Below are 22,635 nucleotides of genomic sequence, written 5' to 3'. Positions count from 1 at the left end.
CCCCAGGCCCAGCCCCAGGCCCAGCCCCAGCACTAGCCCCAGCCCCAGCCCTAGCCCCAGTCCCAGCCCCAGCCCTAGCCGCAGCCCTAGCCCTAGCCCCAGTCCCAGCCCCAGCCCGAGCCCCAGCCCTAGCACTACCCCCAGACCAAGCCCTAGCCCCAGCTCCAGCCACAGCTCCAGCCCTAGCCACAGCCATAGCCGTAGCCCTAGCTCCAGTCCCAGCCCCAGCCCCAGCACTAGACCCAGACCCATCTCTAGCCCTAGCCCCAGTCCCAGCCCCAGCCCCAGCACTAGACCCAGACCCATCTCTAGCCCCAGCCCCAGCCGTAGCCGCAGCCCCAGTCCCAGCCCTAGCCGCAGCCCTAGGCCTAGCCCCAGCCCCAGCCCTAGCCCTAGCCCCGGCCCGAGCCCAAGCCCCAGCCCCAGCCCTAGCCACAGCCCTAGCCCTAGCCCTAGCCCCAGTCCCAGCCCCAACCCTAGGCGCAGCCACAGCCCCAGCCTTGGCCCCAGCACCAGCCCCAGGCCCAGGCCCAGCCCTAGACCCATCCCTAGCCCCGGCCCCAGCCCCAGGCCCAGCCCTAGACCCATCCCCAGCCCCAGTCCCAGCCCCAGCCACATCCCCAGCCCTAGCCCCTGCCCCAGCCCTAGCCCTAGTCCCAGCCCCAGCCCTAGCACTAGCCCCAGACCAAGCCCTAGCCCCAGCTCCAGGGACAGCCCCAGCCCTAGCCACAGCCCTAGCCGTAGCCCTAGCCCCAGTCCCAGCCCCAGCACTAGCCCCAGACCCAGCCCTAGCGCCAGCCCCAGCCCTAACCCCAGCCCCAGCACTAGCCCCAGCCCTAGCCGCAGCCCCAGCCCTAGCCCCAGTCCCAGCCCCAGCCCTAGCCGCAGCCCTAGCCCTAGCCCCAGTCCAAGCCCCAGCCCTAGCTGCAGCCCTAGCCCTAGCCCCATTCCCAGCCCCAGCCCCAGCCCCAGCGCCAGCCACAGCCCTAGCCCCAGGCCCAGCACTAGCCCCAGAACCAACCCTAGCCCCAGTCCCAGCCCCAGCCCTAGCCGCAGCCCTAGACCTAGCCACAGTCCCTGCCCCAGTCCCAGCACGAGTCCCAGTCCCTGCCCCAGTCCCAGCACTAGTCCCAGACCCAGCCCTAGCCCCAGTCCCAGCCCCAGCCCCAGCCCCAGCCCTAACTGCAGTCCTAGACCTAGCCCCGGTCCCATCCCCAGCCCCAGGCCCAGGCCCGGCACTAGCCCCAGTCCTAGACCCAGCCCCAGCCCCAGCTGATCCCTAGCCCTAAACCCAGCCCTAGCCCCAGCCCCAGCCTGAGCCCAAGCCCCAGCCCCAGCCCTAGCCCCAGCCCCAGGCCCAACCCTAGCCCCAGCCCCAGCCCCAGCACCAGCCACAGCCCTAGCCCCAGCCCCAGTACCAACCCTAGCCCCAGTCCCAGGCCCAGCCCCAGCCCTAGCCGCAGCCCTAGCCCCAGTCCCAGCCCCAGCCCTAGCACTAGCCCCAGACCAAGCCCTAGCCCCAGCTCCAACCACAGGCCCAGCCCTAGCCCCAGTCCCAGCCCCAGAAGTAGCCCCAGACCCATCTCTAGCCCCAGCCCCAGCCGCAGCCCTAGCCCCAGTCCCAGCCCCAGCCCCAGCTGCAGCCCTAGCCCTAGCCCCAGTCCCAGCACCAGGCCCAGCCCCAGCACTAGCCCTAGAACCAGCCCTAACCCCAGTCCTAGACCCAGCCCCGGCCCCAGCCCGAGCCCAAGCCCCAGCCCTAGCCGCAGCCCTAGCCCTAGCCCCAGTCCCAGCCCCAGCCCTAGGTGGAGCCACAGCCCCAGGCTTGGCCCCAGCCCCAGCCCCAGGCACAGCCCTAGACCCATCCCCATCCCCAGCCCCAGCCCCAGCCCCAGCCCCAGCCCTAGCACTAGCCCCAGACCAAGCCCTAGCCCCAGCTCCAGGGACAGCCCCAGCCCTAGCCACAGCCCTAGCCGTAGCCCTAGCCCCAGTCCCAGCCCCAGCACTAGCCCCAGACCCAGCCATAGTGCCAGCCCCAGCCCTAACCCCAGCCCCAGCCCCAGCCCCAGCCCTAGCACTAGCCCCAGACCAAGCCCTAGCCCCAGCCCCAGGGACAGCCCCAGCCCTAGCCACAGCCCTAGCCGTAGCCCTAGCCCCAGTCCCAGCCCCAGCACTAGCCCCAGACCCAGCCCTAGCGCCAGCCCCAGCCCTAACCCCAGCCCCAGCACTAGCCCCAGCCCTAGCCGCAGCCCCAGCCCTAGCCCCAGTCCCAGCCCCAGCCCTAGCCGCAGCCCTAGCCCTAGCCCCAGTCCAAGCCCCAGCCCTAGCTGCAGCCCTAGCCCTAGCCCCATTCCCAGCCCCAGCCCCAGCCCCAGCGCCAGCCACAGCCCTAGCTCCAGCCCCAGCACTAGCCCCAGAACCAACCCTAGCCCCAGTCCCAGCCCCAGCCCTAGCCGCAGCCCTAGACCTAGCCACAGTCCCTGCCCCAGTCCCAGCACGAGTCCCAGTCCCTGCCCCAGTCCCAGCACTAGTCCCAGACCCAGCCCTAGCCCCAGTCCCAGCCCCAGCCCCAGCCCCAGCCCTAACTGCAGTCCTAGACCTAGCCCCAGTCCCATCCCCAGCCCCAGGCCCAGGCCCGGCACTAGCCCCAGTCCTAGACCCAGCCCCAGCCCCAGCTGATCCCTAGCCCTAAACCCAGCCCTAGCCCCAGCCCCAGCCCGAGCCCAAGCCCCAGCCCCAGCCCTAGCCCCAGCCCCAGGCCCAACCCTAGCCCCAGCCCCAGCCCCAGCACCAGCCACAGCCCTAGCCCCAGCCCCAGTACCAACCCTAGCCCCAGTCCCAGGCCCAGCCCCAGCCCTAGCCGCAGCCCTAGCCCCAGTCCCAGCCCCAGCCCTAGCACTAGCCCCAGACCAAGCCCTAGCCCCAGCTCCAACCACAGGCCCAGCCCTAGCCCCAGTCCCAGCCCCAGAAGTAGCCCCAGACCCATCTCTAGCCCCAGCCCCAGCCGCAGCCCTAGCCCCAGTCCCAGCCCCAGCCCCAGCCCTAGCTGCAGCCCTAGCCCTAGCCCCAGTCCCAGCACCAGGCCCAGCCCCAGCACTAGCCCTAGAACCAGCCCTAACCCCAGTCCTAGACCCAGCCCCGGCCCCAGCCCGAGCCCAAGCCCCGGCCCTAGCCGCAGCCCTAGCCCTAGCCCCAGTCCCAGCCCCAGCCCTAGGTGGAGCCACAGCCCCAGGCTTGGCCCCAGCCCCAGCCCCAGGCACAGCCCTAGACCCATCCCCATCCCCATCCCCATCCCCAGCCCCAGCCCCAGCCCTAGCACTAGCCCCAGACCAAGCCCTAGCCCCAGCTCCAGGCACAGCCCCACCCTAGCCACAGCCCTAGCCGTAGCCCTAGCCCCAGTCCTAGCCACAGCCCCAGCACTAGCCCCAGACCAAGCCCTAGCCCCAGCTCCAGCCACAGCTCCAGCCCTAGCCACAGCCCTAGCCGTAGCCGTAGCTCCAGTCCCAGCCCCAGCCCCAGCACTAGACCCAGACCCATCTCTAGCCCTAGCCCCAGTCCCAGCCCCAGCCCCAGCACTAGACCCAGACCCATCTCTAGCCCCAGCCCCAGCCGTAGCCGCAGCCCTAGCCCCAGTCCCAGCCCCAGTCCCAGCCCTAGCCGCAGCCCTAGGCCTAGCCCCAGCCCCAGCCCTAGCCCCAGCCCCAGCCCCAGCACTAACCCCAGACCCAGCCCTAGCCCCGGCCCCAGCCCTAGCCCTAGCCCTAGCCCCGGCCCCAGCGGGAGCCCAAGCCCCAGCCCCAGCCTCAGCCACAGCCCTAGCCCTAGCCCCAGTCTCAGCCCCAGGCCTAGGCGCAGCCACAGCCCCAGCCTTGGCCCCAGCCCCAGCCCCGGCCCCAGCCCCAGCCCCAGCCTCAGGCAAAGCCCTAGACCCATTCCTAGCCCCGGCCCCAGCCCCAGGCCCAGCCCCAGACCCATCCCCAGCCCCAGTCCCAGCCCCATCCCCAGCCCCAGTCCCAGCCCCATCCCCAGCCCCAGTCCCAGCCCCAGTCCCAGCCCCATCCCCAGCCCCAGTCCCAGCCCCAGCCCCATCCCCATCCCCAGCCCCAGTCCCAGCCCCATCCCCAGCCCCAGTCCCAGACCCATCCCCAGCCCCAGTCCCAGCCCCAGCCCCAGCCCCAGCCCCTGCCCTAGCCACAGCCCTAGCCCCAGTCCCAGCCCTAGCCCTATTCCCAGGCCCACGCCCAGCACTAGCCCCAGACCCAGCCCTAGCCCCAGTCCCAGTCCCAGTCCCAGCCCCATCCCCAGCCCTAGCCACAGCCCCAGCCCTAGCCCTATTCCCAGGCCCAGCCCTAGCACTAGCCCCAGACCAAGCCCTAGCCCCAGCTCCAGGGACAGCCCCAGCCCTATCCACAGCCCTAGCCGTAGCCCTAGCCCCAGTCCCAGCCCCAGCCCCAGCACTAGACCCAGACCCATCTCTAGCCCCAGACCCAGCCCCAGACCCAAACCTAGCCCCAGACGTAGCCGCAGCCCTAGCCCTAGCCCCAGTCCCTGCCCGGGTCCCAGCCCTTGTCGCAGCCCTAGCCCTAGCCCCAGCCCCAGCCCCAGCCCCAGCACTAGCCCCAGACCCAGCCCTAGCCCCAGTCCCATCCCCAGCCCCAGCCCCAGCCCTAGCTGCAGCCGTAGCCCTAGCCCCATTCCCAGCCCCAGCTCTAGCACTAGCCCCAGACCAAGCCCTAGCCCCAGCTCCAGCCACAGCCCCAGCCCTAGCCGCAGCCCTAGCCGTAGCCCTAGCCCCAGTCCCAGCCCCAGCCCCAGCCCCAGCCCCACCCCCAGACCCAGCCCTAGCCCCAGCCCCATCCCCAGCCCCAGCACTAGCCCCAGACCCATCTCTAGCCCCAGCCCCAGCTCCAGCCCCAACCCTAGCCCCAGCTGTAGCTGCAGACCTAGCCCTAGCCCCAGTCCCTGCCCCAGTCCCAGCACTAGTCCCAGACCCAGCCCTAGCCGCAGTCCCAGCCCCAGCCCCAGCCCCAGCCCCAGCCCCAGCCCTAGCCGCAGCCCTAGCCCTAGCCCCAGTCCCAGCCCCAGCCCTAGCCCTAGCCCCAGTCACAGCCCCAGCCCCAGTCACAGCCCTAGAACTAGCCCCAGAACAAACCCTAGCCCCAGCTCCAGCCACAGCCCCAGCCCTAGCCGTAGCCCTAGCCGCAGTCCCAGCCCCAGCCCCAGCACTAGCCCCAGACCCATCTCTAGCCCCAGCTCCAGCCCCTACCCTAGCCCCAGCCGTAGCCACAGCCCTAGCCCTAGCCTCAGTGCCTGCCCCAGTCCCTGCATTATCCCCAGACCCAGCCCTAGCCCCAGTCCCAGCCTCAGCCCCAGGCCCAGCCCTAGCCACAGCACTAGCCCTAGACCCAGTCCCAGACCAAGCCCTAGCCCCAGCTCCAGCCACAGCTCCAGGCCTAGCCACAGCCCTAGCCGTAGCCCTAGCCCCTGTCCCAGCCCCAGCCCCAGCACTAGACCCAGACCCATCTCTAGCCCCAGGCCCAGCCCCAGCCCCAACCCTAGCCCCAGCCGTAGACGCAGCCCTAGCCCTAGGCCCAGTCCCAACCCCAGTCCCAGCCCTAGCCGCAGCCCTAGCCCTAGCCCCAGCCCCAGCCCCAGCACTAGCCCCAGCCCCAGCACTAGCCCCAGCCCCAGCCCCAGCCCCAGCCCCAGCCCTAGCCCTAGCCCCAGTCCCAGCCCCAGCCTCAGCCCCAGCACTAGCCCCAGCCCCAGCCCATTATGCTGATGCTATAGAGGCCCTTGCGATCCTCCTAGGCCTTCCCCTGACAATGTGGTAACTAAGGCCTTGACACTATTTCTAACTAAGGCCCCAGGTCCAGCCCCAGCCGCAGCCCCATCCCCTGATGCTGATCCTATATAGGCCTTTGTGCTCCTCCTAGTCCTTGCCCTGACACTGTCCTTAAGTAAGGCCTTGACCCTATACCCAACTAAGGGCCTAGCCCTAAACCTAGCCTCAGCCCCAGCCCCAGCCCCAGCACTAGGCCCAGACCCAGCCCTAGCCTTAGCCCCAACCCCAGCCCCAGCCCCAGCCCCAGCCCCAGCCCCAGCCCCTTATGCTGATCCTATAGAGGCCCTTGCGATTCTCCTAGGCCTTCCCCTGACAATGTGGTAACTAGCCCTTGACACTATTTCTAACTAAGGCAACAGGTCCAGCCCCAGCCACAGCCCCATCCCCTGATGCTGATCCTGTAGAGGCCTTTGTGCTCCTCCTAGGCCTTGCCCTGACACTGTCCCTAAGTAAGGCCTTGACCCTATAACTAACTAAGGGCCTAGCCCTAAACCTAGCCCCAGCCCCAGCCCCAGCCCCAGCCCCAGCCCTAGGCCCAGGTCTAGCCCCAATCCGGGCTAGCGTTAGGGTTAGGGAACGGCAAGGTTTAGGGCACAGGTGAGGGTACGGAAACGTGTTAGGGTCAGGGTACATGCTGACGCAAGGGTTAGGCTTAGGGTACGGCGTAGGGTAATGTGTAGGGTTGGTGGTAGGATTCCGTGCCGGCCTAGGGTTAGGCTTAGGAAACGGCAAGGTTTAAGGCACAGGTGAGGGTACGGAAACGTGTTATGGTCAGGGTACTTGGTGACGCACGGGTCAGTGTTAGCATACATATTAGGATTAGGGTACGGCGTAGGGTAAGGTGTAGGGTTGGTGGTAGGTTTCCGTTTGCGCTAGGGTTTGGGTTAGGGAACGGCAAGGTTTAGGACACAGGTGTGGGTACGGAAAAGTGTTAGGGTCAGGGTACTTGATGACACACGGGTCAGTGTCAGTGTACGGATTAGAATAAGGGTACGGCGTAGGGTAAGGTGTAGGGTTGGTGGTAGGTTTCCGTTCCGGGCTAAGGTTAGGTTTAGGGAACTGCAAGGTTTAGGGCACAGGTGAGGGTACGGAAACGTGTTAGGGTCAGGGTACATGCTGACGCACGGGTTAGGATTAGGGTACGGCGTAGGGTAACCTGTAGGGTTGGAGGTAGGATTCCGTGCCGGCCTAGGGTTAGGCTTAGGGAACGGCAAGGTTTAGGGCACAGGTGAGGGTACGGAAACGTGTTAGTGTCAGGGTATGTGCTGACGCACGGGTCATTGTCAGCGTACATATTAGGATTAGGGTACGGCGTACGGTAAGGTGTAGGGATGGTGGTAGGTTTCCGTTCCGGGCTAGGGTTAGGGTTAGGGAATGGCAAGGTTTAGGGCACAGGTGAGTGTACAGAAACATGTTAGGGTCAGGGTACGTGCTGACGCACGGTCCAGTGTCAGCGTACGGATTAAGATTAGGGTATGGCGTAGGGTAAGGTGTAGGTTTTGTGGTAGGTTTCCATTCCACACTAGGGTTAGGGTTAGGGAACGGCAAGGTTTAGGACACAGGTGAGGGTACGGAATCGTGTTAGTGTCAGGGTACTTGCTGACGCACGGGTCACTGTCAGCATACGGATTAGGATTAGAGTACGGCGTAGGGTAAGGTGTACGGTTGGTGGTAGCTTTCCGTTTGGGCTAGGGTTAGGGTTAGGGAACGGCAAGGTTTAAGACACAGGTGTGGGTACAGAAACTTGTTATGGTCAGGGTACTTGCTGACGCACGGGTCAGTGTCAGCGTACGGATTAGGATTAGGGTACGGCGTAGGGTAAGGTGTAGGGTTGGTTGTAGGTTTCCGTTCCGGGCTAGGGTTAGGGTTAGGGAACTGCAAGGTTTAGGGCACAGGTGAGGGTACGGAAACGTGTTAGGGTCAGGGTATATGCTGACGCACGGGTTAGGATTAGGGTACGGCGTAGGGTAACGTGTAGGGTTGGTGGTAGGATTCCGTGCTGGCCTAGGGTTAGGCTTAGGGAAAGGCAAGGTTTAGGGCACAGGTGAGGGTACGGAAACGTGTTAGGGTCAGGGTATGTGCTGACGCACGTGTCATTGTCAGCGTACAGATTAGGATTAGGGTACGGCGTAGGGTAAGGTGTAGGGATGGTGGTAGGTTTCCGTTCCGGGCTAGGGTTAGGGGTAGGGAACAGCAAGGTTTAGGGCACAGGTGAGTGTACGGAAACATGTTAGGGTCAGGGTACGTGCTGGCGCACGGGTCTGTGTCAGCGTACGGATTAGGATTAGGGTACGTCATAGGGTAAGGTGTAGGGTTGGCGGTAGGTTTCCATTCCGGGCTAGGGTTAGGGATAGGGAACGGCAAGGTATAGGGCACAGGTGAGGGTACGGAAACGTGTTAGGGTCAGGGTACTTGCTGACGCACGGGTCAATGTCAGCGTACGTATTAGGATTAGGGTACGGCGTAGGGTAAGGTGTAGGTTTTGTGGTAGGTTTCTGTTTCGGGCTAGGGTTAGGGTTAGGGAACTGTAAGGTTTAGGGCACAGGTGAGGGTACGGAAACGTGTTAGGGTCAGGGTACATGCTGACGCACGGGTTAGGATTAGGGTACGGCGTAGGGTAACGTGTAGGGTTGGTCATAGAATTCCGTGCCGGCCTAGGGTTAGGCTCAGGGAATGGCAAGGTTTAGGGCACAGGTGAGGGTACGGAAACGTGTTAGGGTCAGGGTATGTGCTGACGCACGGGTCATTGTCAGCGTACAGATTAGGATTAGGGTACGGCGTAGGGTAAGGTGTAGGGATGGTGGTAGGTTTCCGATCTGGGCTAGGGTTAGGGTTAGGGAACGGCAAGGTTTAGGGCACAGGTGAGTGTACGGAAACATGTTAGGGTCAGGGTACGTGCTGACGCACGGGTCAGTGTCAGCGTACGGATTAGGATTAGGGTACGGCGTAGGGTAAGTTGTAGGGTTAGGGTTACGGTTAGGGTTAGGGTTAGGGTTAGGGTTAGGGAACGGCAAGTTATAGGGCACTGGTGAGAGTACGGAAACGAGTTAGGGTCAGGGTACTTGCTGACGCAAGGGTCAATGTCAGCGTATGGATTAGGATTAGGGTATGGCGTAGGGCAAGGTGTAGGTTTTGTGGTAGGTTTCCATTCCGCGCTAGGGTTAGGGTTAGGGAACGGCAAGGTTTAGGACACAGGTGAGGGTACGGAAACGTGTTAGGGTCAGGGTATGTGCTGACGCACGGGTCTGTGTCAGCGTACAGATTAGGATGAGGGTATGGCATAGCGTAAGGTGTAGGGATGGTGGTAGGTTTCCATTCCGGGCTAGGGTTAGGGTTAGGGAACGGCAAGGTTTAGGGCACAGGTAAGTGTACGGAAACATGTTACGGTCAGGGTACGTGCTGACGCACGGGTCAGTGTCAGCGTACGGATTAGGATTAGGGTACGGCGTAGGGTAAGGTGTAGGGTTGGTGGTAGGTTTCCATTCTGGGCTAGGGTTAGGGTTAGGGAACTGCAAGGTTTAGGGCACAGGTGAGGGTACGGAAACGTGTTAGGGTCAGGGTACATGCTGACGCACGGGTTAGGATTAGGGTACGGCGTAGGGTAACCTGTAGGGTTGGAGGTAGGATTCCGTGCCGGCCTAGGGTTAGGCTTAGGGAACGGCAAGGTTTAGGGCACAGGTGAGGGTACGGAAACGTGTTAGTGTCAGGGTATGTGCTGACGCACGGGTCATTGTCAGCGTACATATTAGGATTAGGGTACGGCGTACGGTAAGGTGTAGGGATGGTGGTAGGTTTCCGTTCCGGGCTAGGGTTAGGGTTAGGGAATGGCAAGGTTTAGGGCACAGGTGAGTGTACAGAAACATGTTAGGGTCAGGGTACGTGCTGACGCACGGTCCAGTGTCAGCGTACGGATTAAGATTAGGGTATGGCGTAGGGTAAGGTGTAGATTTTGTGGTAGGTTTCCATTCCACACTAGGGTTAGGGTTAGGGAACGGCAAGGTTTAGGACACAGGTGAGGGTACGGAATCGTGTTAGTGTCAGGGTACTTGCTGACGCACGGGTCAGTGTCAGCGTACGGATTAGGATTAGAGTACGGCGTAGGGTAAGGTGTACGGTTGGTGGTAGGTTTCCGTTTGGGCTAGGGTTAGGGTTAGGGAACGGCAAGGTTTAAGACACAGGTGTGGGTACAGAAACTTGTTATCGTCAGGGTACTTGCTGACGCAAGGGTCAGTGTCAGCGTACAGATTAGGATTAGGGTACGGCGTAGGGTAAGGTGTAGGGTTGGTGGTAGGTTTTCATTCCGGGCTAGGGTTAGGGTTAGGGAACGGCAAGGTTTAGGGCACAGGTGAGTGTACGGAAACATGTTAGGGTCAGGGTACGTGCTGACGCACGGGTCATTGTCAGCGTACGGATTAGGATTAGGTTACGGCATAGGGTAAGGTGTAGGGTTGGTGGTAGGTTTCCATTCCGGGCTAGGGTTATGGTTAGGGAATGGCAAGGTTTAGGGCACAGGTGAGGGTACGGAAACGTGTTAGGGTCAGGGTACATGCTGACGCATGTGTTAGGATTAGGGTATGGCGTAGGGTAACGTGTAGGGTTGGAGGTAGGATTCCGTGCCGGCCTAGGGTTAGGCTTAGGGAACGGCAAGGTTTAGGGCACAGGTGAGGGTACGGAAACGTGTTAGGGTCAGGGTATGTGCTGACGCACGGATCATTGTCAGCGTACAGATTACGATGATTGTACGGCATAGGGTAAGGTGTAGGGATGGTGGTAGGTTTTCGTTCCGTGCTAGGGTTAGGGTTAGGGAATGGCAAGGTTTAGGGCAGAGGTGAGTGTACGGAAACATGTTAGGGTCAGGGTACGTGCTGACGCACGGGTCAGTGTCAGCGTACGGATTAGGATTAGGGTACGGCGTAGGGTAAGGTGTAGGGTTGGTGGTAGGTTTCCATTCCGGGCTAGGGTTAGGGTTAGGGAACGGCAAGGTTTAGGGCACAGGTGAGGGTACGGAAACGTGTTAGGGTCAGGGTATGTGCTGACGCACGGGTCATTGTCAGCGTACAGTTTAGGCTTAGGGTACGGCGTAGGGTAACGTGTAGGGATGGTGGTAGGTTTCCGTTCCGGGCTAGGGTTAGGGTTAGGGAACGGCAAGGTTTAGGGCACAAGTGAGTGTACGGAAACATGTTAGGGTCAGGGTACGTGCTGACGCACGGGTCATTGTCAGCCTACGGATTAGGATTAGGGTATGGCATAGGGTAAGGTGTAGGGTTGGTCATAGAATTCCGTGCCGGCCTAGGGTTAGGCTTAGGGAACGGCAAGGTTTAGCGCACAGGTGAGGGTACGGAAACGTGTTAGGGTCAGGGTATGTGCTGACGCACGGGTCATTGTCAGCGTACAGTTTAGGATTAGGGTACGGCGTAGGGTAAGGTGTAGGGATGGTGGTAGGTTTCCGTTCCGGGCTAGGGTTAGGGTTAGGGAACAGCAAGGTTTAGGGCACAGGTGAGGGTACGGAAACGTGTTAGGGTCAGGGTACATGCTGACGCACGGGTTAGGATTAGGGTACGGCGTAGGGTAACGTGTAGGGTTGGAGGTAGGATTCCGTGCCGGCCTAGGGTTAGGCTTAGGGAACGGCAAGGTTTAGGGCACAGGTGAGGGTACGGAAACGTGTTAGTGTCAGGGTATGTGCTGACGCACGGGTCATTGTCAGCGTACATATTAGGATTAGGGTACGGCGTACGGTAAGGTGTAGGGATGGTGGTAGGTTTCCGTTCCGGGCTAGGGTTAGGGTTAGGGAATGGCAAGGTTTAGGGCACAGGTGAGTGTACAGAAACATGTTAGGGTCAGGGTACGTGCTGACGCACGGTCCAGTGTCAGCGTACGGATTAAGATTAGGGTATGGCGTAGGGTAAGGTGTAGATTTTGTGGTAGGTTTCCATTCCACACTAGGGTTAGGGTTAGGGAACGGCAAGGTTTAGGACACAGGTGAGGGTACGGAATCGTGTTAGTGTCAGGGTACTTGCTGACGCACGGGTCAGTGTCAGCGTACGGATTAGGATTAGGTTACGGCATAGGGTAAGGTGTAGGGTTGGTGGTAGGTTTCCGTTTGGGCTAGGGTTAGGGTTAGGGAACGGCAAGGTTTAAGACACAGGTGTGGGTACAGAAACTTGTTATCGTCAGGGTACTTGCTGACGCACGGGTCAGTGTCAGCGTACAGATTAGGATTAGGGTACGGCGTAGGGTAAGGTGTAGGGTTGGTGGTAGGTTTTCATTCCGGGCTAGGGTTAGGGTTAGGGAACGGCAAGGTTTAGGGCACAGGTGAGTGTACGGAAACATGTTAGGGTCAGGGTACGTGCTGACGCACGGGTCATTGTCAGCGTACGGATTAGGATTAGGTTACGGCATAGGGTAAGGTGTAGGGTTGGTGGTAGGTTTCCATTCCGGGCTAGGGTTATGGTTAGGGAATGGCAAGGTTTAGGGCACAGGTGAGGGTACGGAAACGTGTTAGGGTCAGGGTACATGCTGACGCATGTGTTAGGATTAGGGTATGGCGTAGGGTAACGTGTAGGGTTGGAGGTAGGATTCCGTGCCGGCCTAGGGTTAGGCTTAGGGAACGGCAAGGTTTAGGGCACAGGTGAGGGTACGGAAACGTGTTAGGGTCAGGGTATGTGCTGACGCACGGATCATTGTCAGCGTACAGATTACGATGATTGTACGGCATAGGGTAAGGTGTAGGGATGGTGGTAGGTTTTCGTTCCGTGCTAGGGTTAGGGTTAGGGAATGGCAAGGTTTAGGGCAGAGGTGAGTGTACGGAAACATGTTAGGGTCAGGGTACGTGCTGACGCACGGGTCAGTGTCAGCGTACGGATTAGGATTAGGGTACGGCGTAGGGTAAGGTGTAGGGTTGGTGGTAGGTTTCCATTCCGGGCTAGGGTTAGGGTTAGGGAACGGCAAGGTTTAGGGCACAGGTGAGGGTACGGAAACGTGTTAGGGTCAGGGTATGTGCTGACGCACGGGTCATTGTCAGCGTACAGTTTAGGCTTAGGGTACGGCGTAGGGTAACGTTTAGGGATGGTGGTAGGTTTCCGTTCCGGGCTAGGGTTAGGGTTAGGGAATGGCAAGGTTTAGGGCACAAGTGAGTGTACGGAAACATGTTAGGGTCAGGGTACGTGCTGACGCACGGGTCATTGTCAGCCTACGGATTAGGATTAGGGTATGGCATAGGGTACGGTGTAGGGTTGGTCATAGAATTCCGTGCCGGCCTAGGGTTAGGCTTAGGGAACGGCAAGGTTTAGCGCACAGGTGAGGGTACGGAAACGTGTTAGGGTCAGGGTATGTGCTGACGCACGGGTCATTGTCAGCGTACAGTTTAGGATTAGGGTACAGCGTAGGGTAAGGTGTAGGGATGGTGGTAGGTTTCCGTTCCGGGCTAGGGTTAGGGTTAGGGAACAGCAAGGTTTAGGGCACAGGTGAGTGTACGGAAACATGTTAGGGTCAGGGTACGTGCTGACGCACGGGTCATTGTCAGCGTACGGATTAGGATTAGGTTACGGCATAGGGTAAGGTGTAGGGTTGATGGTAGGTTTCCATTCCGGGCTAGGGTTAGGGTTAGGGAACGGCAAAGTTTAGAGCACAGGTGAGGGTACGGAAACGTGTTAGGGTCAGGGTACTTGCTGACGCACGGGTCAATGTCAGCGTACGTATTAGGATCAGGGTACGGCATAGGGTAAGGTGTAGGTTTTGTGGTAGGTTTCTGTTTCAGGCTAGGGTTAGGGTTAGGGAACTGTAAGGTTTAGGGCACAGGTGAGGGTACGGAAACGTGTTAGGGTCAGGGTACATGCTGACGCACGGGTTAGGATTAGGGTACGGCGTAGGGTAACGTGTAGGGTTGGAGGTAGCATTCCGTGCCGGCCTAGGGTTAGGCTTAGGGAACGGCAAGGTTTAGGGCACAGGTGAGGGTACGGAAACGTGTTAGGGTCAGGGTATGTGCTGACGCACGGGTCATTGTCAGCCTAGAGATTAGGATTAGGGTACGGTGTAGGGTAAGGTGTAGGGATGGTGGTAGGTTTCCGTTCTGGGCTAGGGTTAGGGTTAGGGAACGGCAAGGTTTAGGGCACAGGTGAGTGTACGGAAATGTGTTAGGGTCAGTGTACGTGCTGACGCACGGGTCAGTGTCAGCGTACGGATTAGGATTAGGGTACGGCGTAGGGTAAGGTTTAGGTTTTGTGGTAGGTTTCCATTCCTCGCTAGGGTTAGGGTTAGGGAACGGCAAGGTTTAGGACACAGGTGAGGGTACAGAAACGTTTAGGGTCAGGGTACTTGCTGACGCACGGGTCAGTGTCAGCGTACGGATTAGGATTAGGTTACGGCGTAGGGTAAGGTGTAGGGTTGGTGGTAGGTTTCCATTACGGGCTAGGGTTAGGGTTAGGGAACCGCAAGGTTTAGGACACAGGTGAGGGTACGGAAACGTGTTAGGGTCAGGGTACTTGCTGACGCACGGGTCAGTGTCAGCGTACGGATTAGGATTAGGGTACGGCGTAGGGTAAGGTGTAGGTTTGGTGGTAGGTTTCCGTTCCGGGCTAGGGTTAGGGTTAGGGAACTGCAAGGTTTAGGGCACAGGTGAGTGTACGGAAACGTGTTAGGATCAGGTTACATGGTGACGCACGGGTTAGGATTAGGGTACGGCGTAGGGTAACGTGTAGGGTTGGTGGTAGAATTCCGTGCCCGCCTAGTGTTAGGCTTAGGGAATGGCAAGGTTTAGGGCACAGGTGAGGGTACGGAAACGTGTTAGGGTCAGGGTATGTGCTGACGCACGGGTCATTGTCAGCGTACAGATTAGGATGAGGGTATGGCATAGCGTAAGGTGTAGGGATGGTGGTAGGTTTCCATTCCGGGCTAGGGTTAGGGTTAGGGAAAGGCAAGGTTTAGGGCACAGGTAAGTGTACGGAAACATGTTACGGTCAGGGTACGTGCTGACGCACGGGTCAGTGTCAGCGTACGGATTAGGATTAGGGTACGGCGTAGGGTAAGGTGTAGGGTTGGTGGTAGGTTTCCATTCTGGGCTAGGGTTAGGGTTAGGGAACTGCAAGCTTTAGGGCACAAGTGAGCGTACGGAAACGTGTTAGGGTCAGGGTACATGCTGACGCACGGGTTAGGATTAGGGTACGGTGTAGGGTAACGTGTAGGGTTGGAGGTACGATTCCGTGCCGGCCTAGGGTTAGGCTTAGGGAATGGCAAGGTTTAGGGCACAGGTGAGGGTACGGTAACGTGTTTGGGTCAGGGTATGTGCTGACGCACGTGTCATTGTCAGCGTACAGATTAGGATGAGTGTACGGCATAGGGTAAGGTGTAGGGATGGTGGTAGGTTTCCGTTCCGTGCTAGGGTTTGGGTTAGGGAATGGCAAGGTTTAGGGCAGTGTTGAGTGTACGGAAACATGTTACGGTCAGGGTACGTGCTGACGCAGGGGTCAGTGTCAGCGTACGGATTAGGATTAGGGTACGGAGTAGGGTAAGGTGTAGGGTTGGTGGTTGTTTTCCATTCTGGGCTAGGGTTAGGGTTAGGGAACTGCAAGGTTTATGGTACAGGTGAGGGTACGGAAACGTGTTCGGGTCAGGGTACATGCTGCCGCACGGGTTAGGATTAGGGTACGGCGTAGGGTAACGTGTAGGGTTGGTCATAGAATTCCGTGCCGGCCTAGGGTTAGGCTTAGGGAACGGCAAGGTTTAGGGCACAGGTGAGGGTACGGAAACGTGTTAGGGTCAGGGTATGTGCTGACGCACGGGTCATTGTCAGCGTACAGATTAGGATGAGGGTACGGCATAGGGTAAGGTGTAGGGATGGTGGTAGGTTTCCGTTCCGTGCTAGGGTTAGGGTTAGGGAACGGCAAGGTTTAGGGCACAGGTGAGTGTACGGAAACATGTTAGGGTCTGGGTACGTGCTGATGCACGGGTCAGTGTCAGCGTACGGATTAGGATTAGGGTACGGCGTAGGGCAAGGTGTAGGTTTTGTGGTAGGTTTCTGTTTCGGGCTAGGGTTAGGGTTAGGGAACTGTAAGGTTTAGGGCACAGGTGAGGGTACGGAAACGTGTTAGGGTCAGGGTACATGCTGACGCACGGGTTTGGATTAGGGTACGGCATAGGGTAACGTGTAGGGTTGGTCATAGAATTCCGTGCCGGCCTAGGGTTCGGCTTAGGGAACGGCAAGGTTTAGGGCACAGGTGAGGGTACGGAAACGTGTTAGGGTCAGGGTACATGCTGACCCACGGGTTAGGATTAGGGTACAGCGTAGGGTAACGTGTAGGGTTGGTCATAGAATTCCGTGCCGGCCTAGGGTTAGGCTTAGGGAACGGCAAGGTTTAGGGCACAGGTGAGGGTACGGAAACGTGTTAGGGTCAGGGTATGTGCTGACGCACGGGTCATTGTCAGCGTACAGTTTAGGATTAGGGTACGGCGTAGGGTAACGTGTAAGGATGGTGGTAGGTTTCCGTTCCGGGCTAGGGTTAGGGTTAGGGAACGGCAAGGTTTAGGGCACAAGTGAGTGTACGGAAACATGTTAGGGTCAGGGTACGTGCTGACGCACGGGTCATTGTCAGCGTACGGATTAGGATTAGGGTACGGCATAGGGTAAGGTGTAGGGTTGGTGGTAGGTTTCCATTCCGGACTAGGGTTAGGGTTAGGGAACGGCAAGGTTTAGGGCACAGGTGAGGGTACGGAAACGTGTTAGGGTCAGGGTACTTGCTGACGCACGGTTCAATGTCAGCCTAGGTATTAGGATTAGGGTACAGCATAGGGTAAGGTGTAGGTTTTGTGGTAGGTTTCTGTTTCGGGCTAGGGTTAGGGTTAGGGAACTGTAAGGTTTAGGGCACAGGTGAGGGTACGGAAACGTGTTAGGGTCAGGGTACATGCTGACGCACGGGTTAGGATTAGGGTACGGCGTAGGGTAAAGTGTAGGGTTGGTCATAGAATTCCGTGCCGGCCTAGGGTTAGGCTTAGGGAACGGCAAGGTTTAGGGCACAGGTGAGGGTACGGAAACGTGTTAGGGTCAGGGTATGTGCTGACGCATGGGTCATTGTCAGCGTACAGTTTAGGATTAGGGTACGGTGTAGGGTAAGGTGTAGGGATGGTGGTAGGTTTCCGTTCCGGGCTAGGGTTAGGGTTAGGGAACGGGAAGGTTTAGGGCACAGGTGAGTGTACGGAAACGTGTTAGGGTCAGGGTACGTGCTGACGCACGGGTCATTGTCAGCGTACGGATTAGGATTAGGTTACGGCATAGGGTAAGGTGTAGGGTTGGTGGTAGGTTTCCATTCCGGGCTAGGGTTAGGGTTAGGGAACGGCAAGGTTTAGGGCACAGGTGAGGGTACGGAAACGTGTTAGGGTCAGGGTACTTGCTGACGCACGTGTTAGGATTAGGGTACGGCATAGGGTAACGTGTAGGGTTGGTGGTAGAATTCCGTGCCGGCCTAGTGTTAGGCTTAGGGAACGGCAAGGTTTAGGGCACAGGTGGGGGTACGGAAACGTGTTAGGGTCAGGGTATGTGCTGAAGCACGGGTCATTGTCAGCGTACAGATTAGGATGAGGGTACGGCATAGGTTAAGGTGTAGGGATGGTGGTAGGTTTCCGTTCCGTGCTAGGGTTAGGGTTAGGGAACGGCAAGGTTTAGGGCACCGGTGAGTGTACGGGAACATGTTAGGGTCAGGGTACATGCTGACGCACGGGTCAGTGTCAGCGTACGGATTAGGATTAGGGTACGGCGTAGGGTAACGTGTAGGTTTGGTGGTAGAATTCCGTGCCGGCCTAGTGTTAGGCTTAGGGAACGGCAAGGTTTAGGGCACAGGTGAGGGTACGGAAACGTGTTAGGGTCTGGGTATGTGCTGACGCACGGGTCATTGTCAGCGTACAGATTAGGATGAGGGTACGGCATAGGGTAAGGTGTAGGGATGGTGGTAGGTTTTCATTCCGGGCTAGGGTTAGGGTTAGGGAACTGCAAGGTTTAGGGCACAGGTGAGTGTACGGAAACATGTTACGGTCAGGGTACGTGCTGACGCACGGGTCAGTGTCAGCGTACGGATTAGGATTAGGGTACGGCGTAGGGTTGGTGGTAGGTTTCCATTCCGGGCTAGGGTTAGGGTTAGGGAACGGCAAGGTTTAGGGCACAGGTGAGGGTACGGAAACGTGTTCGGGTCAGGGTACATGCTGCCGCACGGGTTAGGATTAGGGTACGGCGTAGGGTAACGTGTAGGGTTGGAGGTTGGATTCCGTGCCGGCCTAGGGTTAGGCTTAGGGAACGGCAAGGTTTAGGGCACAGGTGAGGGTACGGAAAAGTTTAGGGTCAGGGTACTTGCTGACGCACGGGTCAGTGTCAGCGTACGGATTAGGATTAGGGTACGGCGTAGGGTAAGGTGTAGGGTTGGTGGTAGGTTTCCGTTTGGGCTAGGTTTAGGGTTAGGGAATGGCAAGGTTTATGACACAGGTGTGGGTACGGAAACGTGTTAGGGTCAGGGTACGTGCTGACGCACGGGTCACTGTCAGCGTACGGATTAGGATTAGGGTACGGCGTAGGGGAAGGTGTAGGGTTGGTGGTAGGTTTTCATTCCGGGCTAGGGTTAGGGTTAGGGAACTGCAAGGTTTAGGGCACAGGTGAGGGTATGGAAACGTGTTAGTGTCAGGGTACATGCTGACGCACGTGTTAGGATTAGGGTACGGCGTAGTGTAACGTGTAGGGTTGGAGGTAGGATTCCGTGCCGGCCTAGGGTTAGGCTTAGGGAACGGCAAGGTTTAGGGCACAGGTGAGGGTACGGAAACGTGTTAGGGTCAGGGTATGTGCTGACGCACGGATCATTGTCAGCGTACAGATTAGGATGATTGTACGGCATAGGGTAAGGTGTAGGGATGGTGGTAGATTTTCATTTCGTGCTAGGGTTAGGGTTAGGGAATGGCAAGGTTTAGGGCAGAGGTGAGTGTACGGAAACATGTTAGGGTCAGGGTACGTGCTGACGCACGGGTCAGTGTCAGCGTACGGATTAGGATTAGGGTACGGCGTAGGGTAAGGTGTAGGGTTGGTGGTAGGTTTCCATTCCGGGCTAGGGTTAGGGTTAGGGAACTGCAAGGTTTAGGGCACAGGTGAGGGTACGGAAACGTGTTAGGGTCAGGGTACATGCTGACGCACGGGTTAGGATTAGGGTACAGCGTAGGGTAACATGTAGGGTTGATCATAGAATTCCGTGCCGGCTTAGGGTTAGGCTTAGGGAACGGCAAGGTTTAGGGCACAGGTGAGGGTACGGAAACGTGTTAGGGTCAGGGTATGTGCTGACGCACGGGTCATGGTCAGCGTACAGTTTAGGCTTAGGGTACGGCGTAGGGTAACGTGTAGGGATGGTGGTAGGTTTCCGTTCCGGGCTAGGGTTAGGGTTAGGGAACGGCAAGTTTTAGGGCACAGGTGAGTGTACGGAAACATGTTAGGGTCAGGGTACGTGCTGACGCACGGGTCATTGTCAGCCTACGGATAAGGATTAGGGTACGGCATAGGGTAAGGTGTAGGGTTGGTCATAGAATTCCGTGCCGGCCTAGGGTTAGGCTTAGGGAACCGCAAGGTATAGGGCAGAGGTGAGTGTTCGGAAACATGTTAGGGTCAGGGTACGTGCTGACGCACGGGTCAGTGTCAGCGTACGGATTAGGATTAGGGTACGGCGTAGGGTAAGGTGTAGGGTTGGTGGTAGGTTGCCATTCTGGGCTAGGTTTAGGGTTAGGGAACGGCAAGGTTTAGGACACAGGTGTGGGTACGGAAACGTGTTAGGGTCAGGGTACGTGCTGACGCACGGGTCACTGTCAGCGTACAGATTAGGATTAGGGTACGGCGTAGGGTAAGGTGTAGGGTTGGTGGTAGGTTTTCATTCCGGGCTAGGGTTAGGGTTAGGGAACTGCAAGGTTTAGCGCACACGTGAGGGTATGGAAACGTGTTAGGGTCAGGGTACATGCTGACGCACGTGTTAGGATTAGGGTACGGCGTAGGGTAACGTGTAGGGTTGGAGGTAGGATTCCGTGCCGGCATAGGGTTAGGCTTAGGGAACGGCAAGGTTTAGGGCACAGGTGAGGGTACGGAAACGTGTTAGGGTCAGGGTATGTGCTGACGCACGGATCATTGTCAGCGTACAGATTAGGATGATTGTACGGCATAGGGTAAGGTGTAGGGATGGTGGTAGGTTTTCGTTCCGTGCTCGGGTTAGGGTTAGGGAATGGCAAGGTTTAGGGCAGAGGTGAGTGTACGGAAACATGTTAGGGTCAGGGTACGTGCTGACGCACGGGTCAGTGTCAGCGTACGGATTAGGATTAGGGTACGGCGTAGGGCAAGGTGTAGGGTTGGTGGTAGGTTTCCATTCCGGGCTAGGGTTAGGGTTAGGGAACGGCAAGGTTTAGGGCACAGGTTAGTGTACGGAAACATGTTAGGGTCAGGGTACGTGCTGACGCACGGGTCAGTGTCAGCGTACGGATTAGGATTAGGGTACGGCGTAGGGTAACGTGTAGGGTTGGTGGTAGAATTCCGTGCCCGCCTAGTGTTAGGCTTAGGGAATGGCAAGGTTTAGGGCACAGGTGAGGGTACGGAAACGTGTTTGGGTCAGGGTATGTGCTGACGCACATGTCATTGTCAGCGTACAGATTAGGATGAGTGTACGGCATAGGGTAAGGTGTAGGGATGGTGGTAGGTTTCCGTTCCGTGCTAGGGTTTGGGTTAGGGAATGGCAAGGTTTAGGGCAGAGGTGAGTGTACGGAAACATGTTACGGTCAGGGTACGTGCTGACGCAGGGGTCAGTGTCAGCGTACGGATTAGGATTAGGGTACGGAGTAGGGTAAGGTGTAGGGTTGGTGGTTGTTTTCCATTCTGGGCTAGGGTTAGGGTTAGGGAACTGCAAGGTTTAGGGTACAGGTGAGGGTACGGAAACGTGTTCGGGTCAGGGTACATGCTGCCGCACGGGTTAGGATTAGGGTACGGCGTAGGGTAACGTGTAGGGTTGGTCATAGAATTCCGTGCCGGCCTAGGGTTAGGCTTAGGGAACGGCAAGGTTTAGGGCACAGGTGAGGGTACGGAAACGTGTTAGGGTCAGGGTATGTGCTGACGCACGGGTCATTGTCAGCGTACAGATTAGGATGAGGGTACGGCATAGGGTAAGGTGTAGGGATGGTGGTAGGTTTCCGTTCCGTGCTAGGGTTAGGGTTAGGGAACGGCAAGGTTTAGGGCACAGGTGAGTGTACGGAAACATGTTAGGGTCTGGGTACGTGCTGATGCACGGGTCAGTGTCAGCGTACGGATTAGGATTAGGGTACGGCGTAGGGCAAGGTGTAGGTTTTGTGGTAGGTTTCTGTTTCGGGCTAGGGTTAGGGTTAGGGAACTGTAAGGTTTAGGGCACAGGTGAGGGTACGGAAACGTGTTAGGGTCAGGGTACATGCTGACGCACGGGTTAGGATTAGGGTACGGCATAGGGTAACGTGTAGGGTTGGTCATAGAATTCCGTGCCGGCCTAGGGTTCGGCTTAGGGAACGGCAAGGTTTAGGGCACAGGTGAGGGTACGGAAACGTGTTAGGGTCAGGGTACATGCTGACCCACGGGTTAGGATTAGGGTACAGCGTAGGGTAACGTGTAGGGTTGGTCATAGAATTCCGTGCCGGCCTAGGGTTAGGCTTAGGGAACGGCAAGGTTTAGGGCACAGGTGAGGGTACGGAAACGTGTTAGGGTCAGGGTATGTGCTGACGCACGGGTCATTGTCAGCGTACAGTTTAGGATTAGGGTACGGCGTAGGGTAACGTGTAAGGATGGTGGTAGGTTTCCGTTCCGGGCTAGGGTTAGGGTTAGGGAACGGCAAGGTTTAGGGCACAAGTGAGTGTACGGAAACATGTTAGGGTCAGGGTACGTGCTGACGCACGGGTCATTGTCAGCGTACGGATTAGGATTAGGGTACGGCATAGGGTAAGGTGTAGGGTTGGTGGTAGTTTTCCATTCCGGACTAGGGTTAGGGTTAGGGAACGGCAAGGTTTAGGGCACAGGTGAGGGTACGGAAACGTGTTAGGGTCAGGGTACTTGCTGACGCACGGTTCAATGTCAGCCTAGGTATTAGGATTAGGGTACAGCATAGGGTAAGGTGTAGGTTTTGTGGTAGGTTTCTGTTTCGGGCTAGGGTTAGGGTTAGGGAACTGTAAGGTTTAGGGCACAGGTGAGGGTACGGAAACGTGTTAGGGTCAGGGTACATGCTGACGCACGGGTTAGGATTAGGGTACGGCGTAGGGTAAAGTGTAGGGTTGGTCATAGAATTCCGTGCCGGCCTAGGGTTAGGCTTAGGGAACGGCAAGGTTTAGGGCACAGGTGAGGGTACGGAAACGTGTTAGGGTCAGGGTATGTGCTGACGCACGGGTCATTGTCAGCGTACAGTTTAGGATTAGGGTACGGTGTAGGGTAAGGTGTAGGGATGGTGGTAGGTTTCCGTTCCGGGCTAGGGTTAGGGTTAGGGAACGGCAAGGTTTAGGGCACAGGTGAGTGTACGGAAACATGTTAGGGTCAGGGTACGTGCTGACGCACGGGTCATTGTCAGCGTACGGATTAGGATTAGGTTACGGCATAGGGTAAGGTGTAGGGTTGGTGGTAGGTTTCCATTCCGGGCTAGGGTTAGGGTTAGGGAACGGCAAGGTTTAGGGCACAGGTGAGGGTACGGAAACGTGTTAGGGTCAGGGTACTTGCTGACGCACGTGTTAGGATTAGGGTACGGCATAGGGTAACGTGTAGGGTTGGTGTTAGAATTCCGTGCCGGCCT

The sequence above is a fragment of the Mesoplodon densirostris genome, chromosome 13 (assembly GCF_025265405.1).
Source record: "Mesoplodon densirostris isolate mMesDen1 chromosome 13, mMesDen1 primary haplotype, whole genome shotgun sequence".
Taxonomy (NCBI): domain Eukaryota; kingdom Metazoa; phylum Chordata; class Mammalia; order Artiodactyla; family Ziphiidae; genus Mesoplodon; species Mesoplodon densirostris.
Note: the sequence above shows the minus strand (reverse complement) of the source record.